General features: G+C 43.4%; 1 protein-coding gene across 11 annotated transcripts in view; it reads right to left on the reverse strand.

The window, feature by feature from the left end:
- Positions 1-12,879, reverse strand: part of RYR3 (ryanodine receptor 3) — a 978,540-nt gene that overhangs the window by 155,908 nt on the left and 809,753 nt on the right. The gene's annotated exons all lie outside the window — the stretch shown is intronic.

The following is a 12,879-nucleotide window of genomic DNA, read 5'->3' on the forward strand; positions in this document are numbered from 1 at the left end:
TTTTGGCCACTTGACTGCTTATCAGAGGTTTTACCCTGGACTACATGTAAACATATGGGATTATCCTGTCTCCCATATGGATAGTTGCCCATTTGTCCTAATGTGGGGAGGATACTATGCCAAAAGCAAAAAAGTAGATTTTTAAATTGTATTACAATTTCTTTATGTCTTCTACTTGCTTACAGAATAGTTTGATTCATCCATACCTGTAGTGTTGTGTCATGCCAACCATAGCTGGACTGTCCGTCCGGACAGCCTAAGGAGCCCCAGTCCAAGGTTACATCCATAAAGTGTATTAAGTGAATATATCAGACTAATGCTGTGGCAGAGCTTGTTTAGGTCTGATTGAACTAGATGCAATGCTGTGCTGCTGTTTGCAATGAATGTTAATACATACTGGGTGAGATTTGAGCAATGATAGATAAACGGTCCCCAATGAGTGAAATTTGCATTCCTTATAGCAATGCTAGCATAGATCTTTTGTTAAGAGCTACAGGAAAAAAACAACACAGATATGTTATAGGACTCCTAGGGAGCAACAATTTGCAATGAAATATAAGCAGTACTCATGCTAATGCCAAAAAGTGTTACATGTGATATCTATGCTTTCCATAAGACTTTATGTGAACAACTTACTTATGTCAGTGCACATACTGTACGTGCTTTAATGATAATTTCATCTTCTGTGGTTCAGTGACCCCTGCTGCAGCTAGGGGGTGCTGTAGGTGCTCCTCGGGATGCGCATGGAGGCATATCTGTGATTTTGATGCTGAAACAGTGACCGGCAGGATTGTAAATGGCCGGTATGTGTCGCAGAGGGAGTCTACGCTGTAAGCCCAGAGTAAGGTTGTTCTGAGACCTATAGACCCACAAGTATTTTTGTTTGTTTACTAAAAGGGAGGCTTGCAGGGTTAGTCAGAGAGCTGGGCGGGTCTGGCTAACCACACTCACCTCCCACCTAAGGGTGTGGTTACATGAACATAATGTGACCATGGTGTGATCACATGGTCTGTGATGGAAAGTGTGTAGATCCTGGACGGCTTGTGTGTTTGGAGGTCCAGTGTTTGGACCAGATCCCTGAATAGCGCTCTGAGAGGCCATGGATCTGAAGACTTGTGTGTTGGGAGATCCTGCGAGTGGGATCGGATCCCTGAATAGAGCACTGAGAGACTTGTGCATTGGGAGATCCTGGGAGTAGGATCGGATCCCTGAATAGCGCACTGAGAAACTTTTGTGTTGGGAGATCCTGGGATTAGGATCGCATCCCTGAATAGTGCACTGAGAGGCCATGGATCTGAAGACTTGTGTGTTGGGAGATCCTGGGAGTAGGATCGGATCCCTGAATAGCGCACTGAGAGACTTGTGTGTTGGGAGATCCTGGGAGTAGGATTGGATCCCTGAATAGCGCACTGAGAGGCCTGTGTGGGAAGATCCTAGGAGTAGGACTTCCTGAAGAGCATGTGGAAAGGCATGTACAGTGGGGCAAAAAAGTATTTAGTCATTCAGCAATAGTGCAAGTTCCACCACTTAAAAAGATGAGAGGCGTCTGTAATTTACATCATAGGTAGACCTCAACTATCTGGAGACAAACTGAGAAATAAAAATCCAGAAAATCACATTGTCTGTTTTTCTATCATTTTATTTGCATATTATGGTGGAAAATAAGTATTTGGTCAGAAACAAACAATCAAGATTTCTGGCTCTCACAGACCTGTAACTTCTTCTTTAAGAGTCTCCTCTTTCCTCCACTCATTACCTGTAGTAATGGCACCTGTTTAAACTTGTTATCAGTATAAAAAGACACCTGTGCACACCCTCAAACAGTCTGACTCCAAACTCCACTATGGTGAATACCAAAGAGCTGTCAAAGGACACCAGAAACAAAATTGTAGCCCTGCACCAGGCTGGGAAGACTGAATCTGCAATAGCCAACCAGCTTGGAGTGAAGAAATCAACAGTGGGAGCAATAATTAGAAAATGGAAGACATTCAAGACCACTGATAATCTCCCTCGATCTGGGGCTCCACGAAAATCCCACCCCGTGGGGTCAGAATGATCACAAGAACGGTGAGCAAAAATCCCAGAACCACGCGGGGAGACCTAGTGAATGAACTGCAGAGAGCTGGGACCAATGTAACAAGGCCTACCATAAGTAACACACTACGCCACCATGGACTCAGATCCTGCAGTGCCAGACGTGTCCCACTGCTTAAGCCAGTACATGTCCGGGCCCGTCTGAAGTTTGCTAGAGAGCATTTGGATGATCCAGAGGAGTTTTGGGAGAATGTCCTATGGTCTGATGAAACCAAACTGGAACTGTTTGGTAGAAACACAACTTGTCGTGTTTGGAGGAAAAAGAATACTGAGTTGCATCCATCAAACACCATACCTACTGTAAAGCATGGTGGTGGAAACATCATGCTTTGGGGCTGTTTCTCTGCAAAGGGGCCAGGACGACTGATCCGGGTACATGAAAGAATGAATGGGGCCATGTATCGTGAGATTTTCAGTGCAAACCTCCTTCCATCAGCAAGGGCATTGAAGATGAAACGTGGCTGGGTCTTTCAACATGACAATGATCCAAAGCACACCGCTGTGCTGTGCTTTCACTTTCACTTTGCGGCGCTCAGTCAGTGTGGGAAGCAGACGGCGGGGGATGCGAATGTAAGTATGTACTGTTTGTTTTTTTTACATTTTACACTGGTAACCAGGGTAAACATCGGGTTACTAAGCGCGGCCCTGCACTTAGTAACCCGATGTTTACCCTGGTTACCAGTGTAAAATATCGCTGGTATCGTTGCTTTTGCTGTCAAACACAACGATACACGGCGATCGGACGACCAAATAAAGTTCTGAACTTTATTCAGCGACCAGCGACATCACAGCAGGATCCTGATCGCTGCTGCGTGTCAAACTAAACGATATCGCTAGCCAGGACGCTGCAACGTCACGGATCGCTAGCGATATCGTTACAAAGTCGTTTCGTGTGAAGGTACCTTAAAATTCAGCCCTGGCATTTGAAGTTACACAGGCCCACTTGTCGCATGGTGAATATATATTTGTGCGCTACCAATCACAGTATGCTGCCATTGTTCTCTCATGCCGATTCAGCATGAGAAAATAATCGCTGAACTGCTCTGCCCCATAGAATAACACTGGGCCAAGTGCTATACGATAAAATATCACATACACTACGCCCCAAACAAACTGCACTTTATTCACACTCCGCAGATCCAGTGTCTACAGTTCTGATGTCACGTCAATAGTGCTGCAGCCAATCAGGGAGCTCAGCAGCTAATCCTCTGTAGCACTACTGACGTGATGTCAGAGATGCAGACAATAATAGACGCCAGCGCAGCAGAAGTTTGTATTTTTTCACAGTTCAGTGAACACATGCGGATTCACCTGCGCTCAGAAGCCGGCAGCGTTTTGGACACAGCGGACACGCACTGCCTAATACTGAATGTTTACACATACCCTTAAAGTGAACCTGACCGTTGATATCTGCTGTGTGACCCATGGGCAGCATGTGTCCGGCACTGGCTGTACGATCTAAGCCAGGTATGTTTGTCTCTGAAACGCTGCGGCATCACAGAGAAAAACATGTCTGACTTCTCCCCTCTGGCTGCCAATGACTGGTGTGTTTCTGTACTCGCACGCAGGAAGAAACTTGTCCCTCAGTGGGAGCGGATGGGGAGAAGCCACCAGGGACCCGCCTGTCTGACTAGTCACCCGTGTGGCCTTGGTCCTTGGTGGCTTTTACAGTATGTTTTTCCCTGCAACGCAGCAGCATTTCAGAGTCAAACATACCTTTCTGGAATCATACAGCCAATGTCTGACACATGCGGCCTGTGGAACCAGCAGCATGCATCAGCCATCAGATTCCCTTTAAGATTCCATAGGTGCTATCGCATTGGGAGTGCGGTGAAATTAACATCTGTGCATGCTTAGTGGTGCTGACAGGAGCAGTGGACATGTCTCACACCGTTTTCGCTTTCCAACATATCTGTTTTATATCATCGCTCTGCATTTTTGTGCAGGCGCAGTTCGTGGCCTTGCGGCCATGAACTGCACCTGCGCAAGTGCCATACACGTCACCGCTATTCCCGAGCATGCGTAGTAATGACACAGTGGGAATAGCGGAGATGTATGTCACTTGCACAGGCAGTAGCACAGCACTGAGACAGTCTCTTCAGCACAGCATCCTCTCGTGGGATCTCGCTGGGCCCTTGTCTGCCATATTTTGCCCTGATAGTATTTTTGTTTTGTGTCCTGCCTGGAAGCAGAGGAGTCATAGACAGAACTGCAGCTAAAGGAGGGACTGTTACGTTCCGGGACTTGTGACATCAGAGGCGCGTGGTTCCGCTGGCGGAGCGCGGGACATTCTGGACTGATTTTGAGGCCAGGACTTTGCAGTGTGGCTGAGGGGGGGAGGTGGCAGTGAGATTGCCGGGTCGGGGCAGAAGAGTCGATGCTTGTCCCCCTCGCCCACTGGACCGAGTTGGCTTCACTAGGAGGCTGACGAGAGGTGTTGCAGGCTCCGCATCCGAGCTGGTGGCGGAGGAGAAGGCTGTGAGGTGAGTGGGGACTGCAGTGTAGGGTGTTGGGCCCAGGCAAGAGTGACACTGCCGTGCTGCCTTATGAGATTTGGGGACAGCAGCCGGAAGTCCTAACTGGCGATTATTATATGTTTGACTATTATCCTTATCCCTTTGAGTAGAACTATAACTCCCAACATGTACAGAAGCTCCTATGGCGTGCTGGGAGTTATAGTTCACCACAGGAGTGGTGATTTTCTTTTGCGTTTGGGTACATTTCTACGGTCTGTAAACGCTGTGGATTGGACGCTGTGTACAGCCGCAGTGTCCAATCCGTAGCGTCCAGATGTTACACCATAGTGGAGGGGATTTTATGAAATCTCATCTCCACTACGTGTACAAAGACGCCTCCGGCCTCCCTATGTAAAAGGACATGCGGGGCTTCTTTCCAGACCGCAGCATGTCTATTTATCTTGCGGAGACGCTCAGTCTCTGCAAGATAAATGGCACAGTCCAATGTATAGGATGCCGTGATTCCGCACGGTTCTATGAACACATGCGGAATCACCGCATGTACAGAAGCCGGCAGCGCTTAGGACGGAGCTGCGTCCAAAGCGCTGCTAAAACCGACCGTGGAAACATAGCCTTAGTGGTGTGGGAGCAGGATGGACACAGCTTTTTTTTTTCTTCTTAATTCTATTAATGCTTGCCTTTCAACAGCTTCTTTTCTCCTAGGTAAAACTCCGGGGCTTTCTGTACTTCTGCTCTGGACACTCGTTTATCAGCAGCTCCTAAATCTTTTCTGTCCCTGCCACCGCGCTGGACAGGTGGAAGTGGGCGGTCTGATGTCCTGATCACAAACAGCAGTAAGTGCAGGTGGCAGGGTCGGAGCTGCACAGAAGAGAAGAGCACGTCCCCCCCTCCCCCTGCCTGTGTTACCTCACTGTAGCTGGTGATTAGGACATCAGACGGCAGCCGCCAACTTCATCCTGTGTGGTGATTTTAATAGAGCAGGGCAGCTTGATCGCTTCCGACTGCAGGAGCTGACAGCATGGAGGGGGGCAAAAGATCGAGCGGCCCACTACAGGGATCGGCCGTTCTGGCATTTGCCAGAACTGCCCGATGGCCAGTCCGGCCCTGGATTTACCTAAAGTCCCATGTAAAACCTCAGTCAGAGGCCGCAAAAACACGGCAAGTGTAAACGAAGCCTAATACATGTCTGCAAATGGAGTTTCTGGTTTGGCTTTTATCATATGTAATGTGACAAGGCTCCTTAAAGGGTCGATATTGACTTTTAGGATTGCTACATCCAATAGGTGTCACTAGAGTTCAAGTCATTGTCCTCTCTGAAAAGATAACTTGCATATTTAATTTCCCAGAGGAGCATTGTGCTGCCTATAAGTATCCTTACCCTGGTATGCCCGGAATGCCGCTTTCCAAAAGGAGAAATGTTACCCTCTAGATCCCAGTCAGAGGCCTAGCATACAGCCAATTCAAATCACCTGCTTTACACTGATGAGGAGCAGCTCCCAGAAACACGTGTCTGCAAATTGAGATTTTGGTTTGACTTTTGTCCTCAGTGATTTGACAAAGCTCATTAAAGGGTAGAAACTGACTTTTTTGATTGCCAATTTCAGTAGGTGGCACTACAGTTCTAGTCCTGTTCCTCTCTGAACAGACAATTTGTCGAAACCTCCGATAACACATTAACTCAACTCCACTATTTTAGTGCACATTTACATGGCTCTTTTTCGGGCAGAATTGTATCCCTCAGGTGGTGGCTATCAATGGGACACCAAAAAATCTCTCTGTTTTGACAAAATAATTTCCCCACATAAAGAAAGCCTAGGTCCGCTGGTAGTTACATCTGATTCCCAATAACGATTCTTTTTCTGCACATTTCCAGGATAATAATCTAAAGGTCATGTTCTTTGGAGACCAGGTCAAGCAAGAGGGAGCACAGATTAAATCCCTGTGTTAATTTTCTCAGCGCTTTTTATGTTAATCCAAATACATTAATTTCTTTCCATATATAAATCATCTCCTGGGAGTATGTTTCCATCAATTTACTTCTATTCATGCCTTTATACTGACTTTCAACTTGCCACCCACAGGAGCTTCTTGATTTGTCATGATGGTTTGAAATGTCTATCTCGGAATTTCAGTATTTCTCAGAACTGTGAGTCTCCCACCTATGCTGAAGAAACCCTTTGCGTATTTAAGTTTCTATCTCTGAAAAACCAAACCGCTTGCTTGAAAGCTGCATAATAACACTGACATCTTTCAATCTAAACATCCTCAGCGTTCTTTATCAGCAAATTACCAGTGAAGAAAAGCATTGTCTCTATAATACACTTTATATTTCCACAGACTAAACGGTAGCCTGTTAGGAATAGATAAACAAAAAAAAAGAAATACCCAAAGAGACAAAGACATTTTTAGTTTTTCAATCACAATAATCGCGAAAACAGCAATCAACGTAGTAAAAAAAAATGCTGACCACAAAACATGACAAGCTCGGATAAGCTAAGCTTAAAGCGGCTTATCTCTAGTGCGGGTGTTCAAAAGTAATCCAATCAGATGTAGACAAACGCCAGAGCAAGCGGCCTCAAAATGCCGGCCTGTTTTATTGTGGTCAGAAAATTACACAGATGTACAGCGTGACCTCATGATTATCAAATTACACAGGGCTCAGCTTACCCTACCCAAAATATCCAAAAACCACTTCAGTGCTTGTTCGAGTCTTAGTTGGCTGATTTTGTTGGCAGTGGTGTCATGGTTATAAGAACTATGTAAATAAATTATATCCTCAATGTAGGCAGATGTTTCAAGTACATGCTAGCGTTTCACAAATCTTTAAAAGTACACTACCAAAAGGATTTTCTAAAAATAGTACTTTTACATTGGTAACTGCCACAAGTAGGAAATCCTACAAGACAGCGACATATTTAGAATGGGAAACTCTCATATACACAAATGCCCTCATATACACAAAATATATATGTTTTATATACAGTTAGGTCCATATATATTTGGACAGAGACATCATTTTTCTAATTTTGGTCATAGACATTACCACAATGAATTTTAAACAAAACAATTCAGATGCAGTTGAAGTTCAGACTTTCAGCTTTCATTTGAGGGTATCCACATTAAAATTGGATGAAGGGTTTAGGAGTTTCAGCTCCTTAACATGTGCCACCCTGTTTTTAAAGGGACCAGAAGTAATTGGACAGATTCAATAATTTTAAATAAAATGTTCATTTCTAGTACTTGGTTGAAAACCCTTTGTTGGCAATGACTGCCTGATGTCTAGAACTCATGGACATCACCAGACGCTGTGTTTCCTCCTTTTTGATGCTCTGCCAGGCCTTCACTGCGGTGGTTTTCAGTTGCTGTTTGTTTGTGGGCCTTTCTGTCTGAAGTTTAGTCTTTAACAAGTGAAATGCATGCTCAATTGGGTTGAGATCAGGTGACTGACTTGGCCATTCAAGAATATTCCACTTCTTTGCTTTAATAAACTCCTGGGTTGCTTTGGCTTTATGTTTTGGGTCATTGTCCATCCGTAGTATGAAACAACGACCAATCAGTTTGGCTGCATTTGGCTGGATCTGAGCACACAGTATGTCTCTGAATACCTCAGAATTCATTTGGCTGCTTCTGTCCTGTGTCACATCATCAATAAACACTAGTGACCCAGTGCCACTGGCAGCCATGCATGCCCAAGCCATCACACTGCCTCCGCCGTGTTTTACAGATGATGTGGTATGCTTTGGATCATGAGCTGTACCACACCTTTGCCATACTTTTCTCTTTCCATCATTCTGGTAGAGGTTGATCTTGGTTTCATCTGTCCAAAGAATGTTCTTCCAGAACTGTTTTGGCTTTTTTAGATGTTTTTTAGCAAAGTCCAGTCTAGCCTTTTTATTCTTGATGCTTATGAGTGGCTTGCACCGTGCAGTGAACCCTCTGTATTTACATTCATGCAGTCTTCTCTTTATGATAGATTTGGATATTGATACGCCTACCTCCTGGAGAGTGTTGTTCAATTGGTTGGCTGTTGTGAAGTGGTTTCTCTTCACCATGGAGATTATTCTGCGATCATCCACCACTGTTGTCTTCCGTGGGCGCTCAGGTCTTTTTGCATTGATGAGTTCACCAGTGCTTTCTTTCTTTCTCAGGATGTACCAAACTGTAGATTTTGCCACTCCTAATATTGTAGCAATTTCTCGGATGGGTTTTTTCTATTTTCGCAGCTTAAGGATGGCTTGTTTCACCTGCATAGAGAGCTCCTTTGACCGCATGTTTACTTCACAGCAAAACCTTCCAAATGCAAGCACCACACCTCAAATCATCTCCAGGCCTTTCATCTGCTTAATTGAGAATGACATAACAAAGGGATTGCCCACACCTGTCCATGAAATAGCCTTGGAGTCAATTGTCCAATTACTTTTGGTCCCTTTAAAAACAGGGTGGCATATGTTAAGGAGCTGAAACTCCTAAACCTTTCATCCAATTTTAATGCGGATACCCTCAAATGAAAGCTGAAAGTCTGAACTTCAACTGCATCTGAATGGTTTTGTATAAAATTCATTGTGGTAATGTCTATAACCAAAATTAGAAAAATGTTGTGTCTGTCCAAATATATATGGACCTAACTGTATGTTTTAAGTTGGTTGCTGGTTACTCAATATAACCAATAGATAATGCTCAATAATTCTTTCCATTCTCACTCCCAGGATTCTCTTTAGCTCCAGACCCCACATTGGGTCCCGACCAATGCTGCCAACTTGACGTCTTATTTTTTCTGGACAGCTTATCAAAAAATTAAGGACAGACAATGTTTTTTACAGTCACTTTGAAAAACCGTAATAAATCATAGATGCAAGTGATACATGTCTACAGCACACAATTCTGATATGTAGACATTGTCTGCATTTTCTGTAAACTGTAAAATTATAATAATCAGAAATAAAACAATTTGTAGAAGTTTATTCAGCTTAAAAAAAAATCACATATGTCTTAATTTTTTTTTTTTTTTTTTTTTTTTTTTAAGGACAATGCAAAAAAGCCTTATTTCTACAGACGGTCCTGGAATTTCTGGACGGTTGGCAACCCTGGTCATTACGCCATCATGCTGCCATCATTATGATTAAGTTTGTGGGGGAACCTGAAGCTAAACAGGAGCCAGCAGGGTATGTACATAGAAAAGACCATATTGTCACAAGAGCTGAACTTGTCCCAAGATGTTGTCCACCACTATCATCTTCTCTACCTCCATTTTTCAATCTTTGATCATGTTAGGATTCATGGAGGACTGGATTCAAGAAACAGGTTGCACACGGCATAATTTAACTTTTTAAAAACAAAAACTAGAACTGGGCACAAATAATACGAGAAATATAATAAGAACACTGCTTTAACAAGTCCTTAAGGAGCACCGGTCACCTCATCATAAATTGACAGCTTTTGCTTTATTCCCTGAGTATTGTTTTTTTTTTTAAATAAAAATCGCCATACTTCCCAGAGATATGGGTCTTTTTTATTGGGAAGAGTCTTTAGATTCTTCCGCATAATTACGCTGTGAGTATCGATCCCTAGTAAAGATCATCAAAAATAACATTAAATAAAAAAGCAGATATCTCTGGAACCATAGGGGTATTTGCCCATGTGTGGGGTTTTGGTGTTGCAGGCCAAATATAATTACCCCGGGGGCCAGAGATTCACATGTGTGCTGTAGGGGAAGCACAGTCATTTTGGTTGAAAGCATCTGCCTACTATGCAACTGCCTTATTCATGTTCAAACAGATGAATGCCAATTTTTTAAGGTACAGTAGTTTTTTACCGAAGAGCTTAATGAACAAGTTACATTTTCTAAACATTTTTGAACAATCTATATATGTTATATATTGCCTTAATAAATGTATACAGCATATTTTGATTGCAGGTACCAAACTGAAAAAAATACATTACAAGTGATATTTTCTATGTGAGTCAAACGGACTGATCTATTAGTTGTTTCCCGCAGCTGATATGCAGCCAGATGGCATCTAGGGGCAGCAAGCAGAATCGGATATGTCCAATGCTCATCCAGCTATGCCCTATAATTGCCTGTAGATCCTAAGGTGCGCTGATGTTTCAGGAGGGTTGTAAAAGCAAATGTGCTACACTGCCAGCTTACATCATTTGGCTTCCTTGTCATTTTGTACCTCAAGGGTCCTCTCTATGGCTCACTGGACTTTCTCCAGCAGCGAATGCCAAGTCTAATAAGCCTTGTGAGGGGTGCATGCGCTGACAAACACTCTGATCTCTCTGCTTAGAACATGTGTGTAACAAAAGTGGCAACTGCTGGGTCTCGGAGAAACAGTCTTCAACATCAGGACACAGAACAGTCCCATATGATCCTAAGACTGTGTGATCTCGCATCATTATAATCTGTGCCATAAAAAAATCACTGTCTCTTTAAATTCCCATGCTAGAATTTGTGGTGACCTTTTCTTTAAGGTGTTCTGGTGGTGATACATTTCCCCAGCTAAAACCATGCAGTGAGTACCTTGTGCATTGTTATAAGATCCAAATGAAAACTCTATAGGGACATTCCTTTGTCATTGCTGCCTGAAGGAGCAACCAAAATTAATTTTTTATAAAGCTGAGCAAAAGGCCATTAGGTCAGGGATTCCTATCTCACGACGGTAGCATATGTGCTAGGATTTGTGAATAACACTATTATTAGGCAGGATGCCAACATCATTAAAAGAAAGCATAGGCAGTTTAATTAATTTCAATTTTCTTTGTCATTCTCAGTGATAAAATATAACACGATAATTTCATCGCCTAGTGATACAAACTTCACCATACGCTACATTAAAGTGCAAAGCAGTCCTGGCAATAACAGCTTCCGAAATCTCAGCCTGTGTGGGGCAATCTTAGCAAACCATGTGTTATGTACATACTGTACGTGCTCTGTTCAGGGCCACCATCAGGGCATTACTGCCCTTACTGGCATACGGGGCCCTATAAGCAGCAGGCACCCCTCTGTTCTGCTCACTGGGCCCCAGCAGCAGGAGATTTCTCCTGCACGGCAACAGTTAACAGCTGCCAGCCAATCACAGGCCGGCAGCAGATGTCAGCAGGCACGTCGCCGGCATATGACGTCACTGTGTGGAGGACATCGCTGGATCTCGGCCAGGTAAGGAGAAACTTTTTTACTTTTTTGCAAAGCCGCAATATGGGGCATATTATACTACTATGGTGCAGCATTATACTGCTATGTTGCTGCATTATACGATGGAGTGAATTATATTACTATGGGGTTGCATTATACTACTATGGGGCTGCACTATACTATGGGGCTGCATTTTACCACTATTGGGGTGCATTATACTGTTATGGGGCTGCATTATACCATGAGGTGAATTATACTACTATGGGGCTGCATTATACTATGGTGGTGCATTATACCCCTATGAGGGTGCATTATATTATGGGGTGTATTATACTATACTACTATGGGGCTGTATTTTAACCCTATGGGGCTGCATTATACTACTATGGGGCTGCATTATACTACTATATATGACTATGGGAGGCATTATACTATTATGGATGACTATGGGGCAATATGGAGAGAGATGAGGCAGAATGGGTGGACACGTGGGGTCCAGCATGGGATGACACATGGGGTCCAGAATGTGGGATATTATTACTGTTACTGCGGGTAATTAAAGGATATTGATATAGCCCCTGAAGAAGCCAGTGTTCCTGGCGACACGCGTTGGGCGTTCAGTGCCCTGGTTCACCCTTTCACTCCTACCCCTTATTGCATCGATGCTTCTCACAGGGACCCTGCTCAGGAAGCTTTGTCTACAGACTCAGGTTGTATAGGCTGCTGTATTGTTCGGTACCTTAGCCTAAAGGGATGGTTGAGTGGGTAATATTGCATTTTAACCCTTGATAATTGACTCTTCTTATATATACAGGTCCTTCTCAAAAAATTAGCATATAGTGTTAAATTTCATTATTTACCATAATGTAATGATTACAATTAAACTTTCATATATTATAGATTCATTATCCACCAACTGAAATTTGTCAGGTCTTTTATTGTTTTAATACTGATGATTTTGGCATACAACTCCTGATAACCCAAAAAACCTGTCTCAATAAATTAGCATATCAAGAAAAGGTTCTCTAAACGACCTATTACCCTAATCTTCTGAATCAACTAATTAACTCTAAACACATGCAAAAGATACCTGAGGCTTTTAAAAACTCCCTGGCTGGTTCATTACTCAAAACCCCCATCATGGGTAAGACTAGTGACCTGACAGATGTCAAGAAG

Source organism: Ranitomeya variabilis, chromosome 1, assembly GCF_051348905.1.
Source record: "Ranitomeya variabilis isolate aRanVar5 chromosome 1, aRanVar5.hap1, whole genome shotgun sequence".
Lineage (NCBI taxonomy): Eukaryota > Metazoa > Chordata > Amphibia > Anura > Dendrobatidae > Ranitomeya > Ranitomeya variabilis.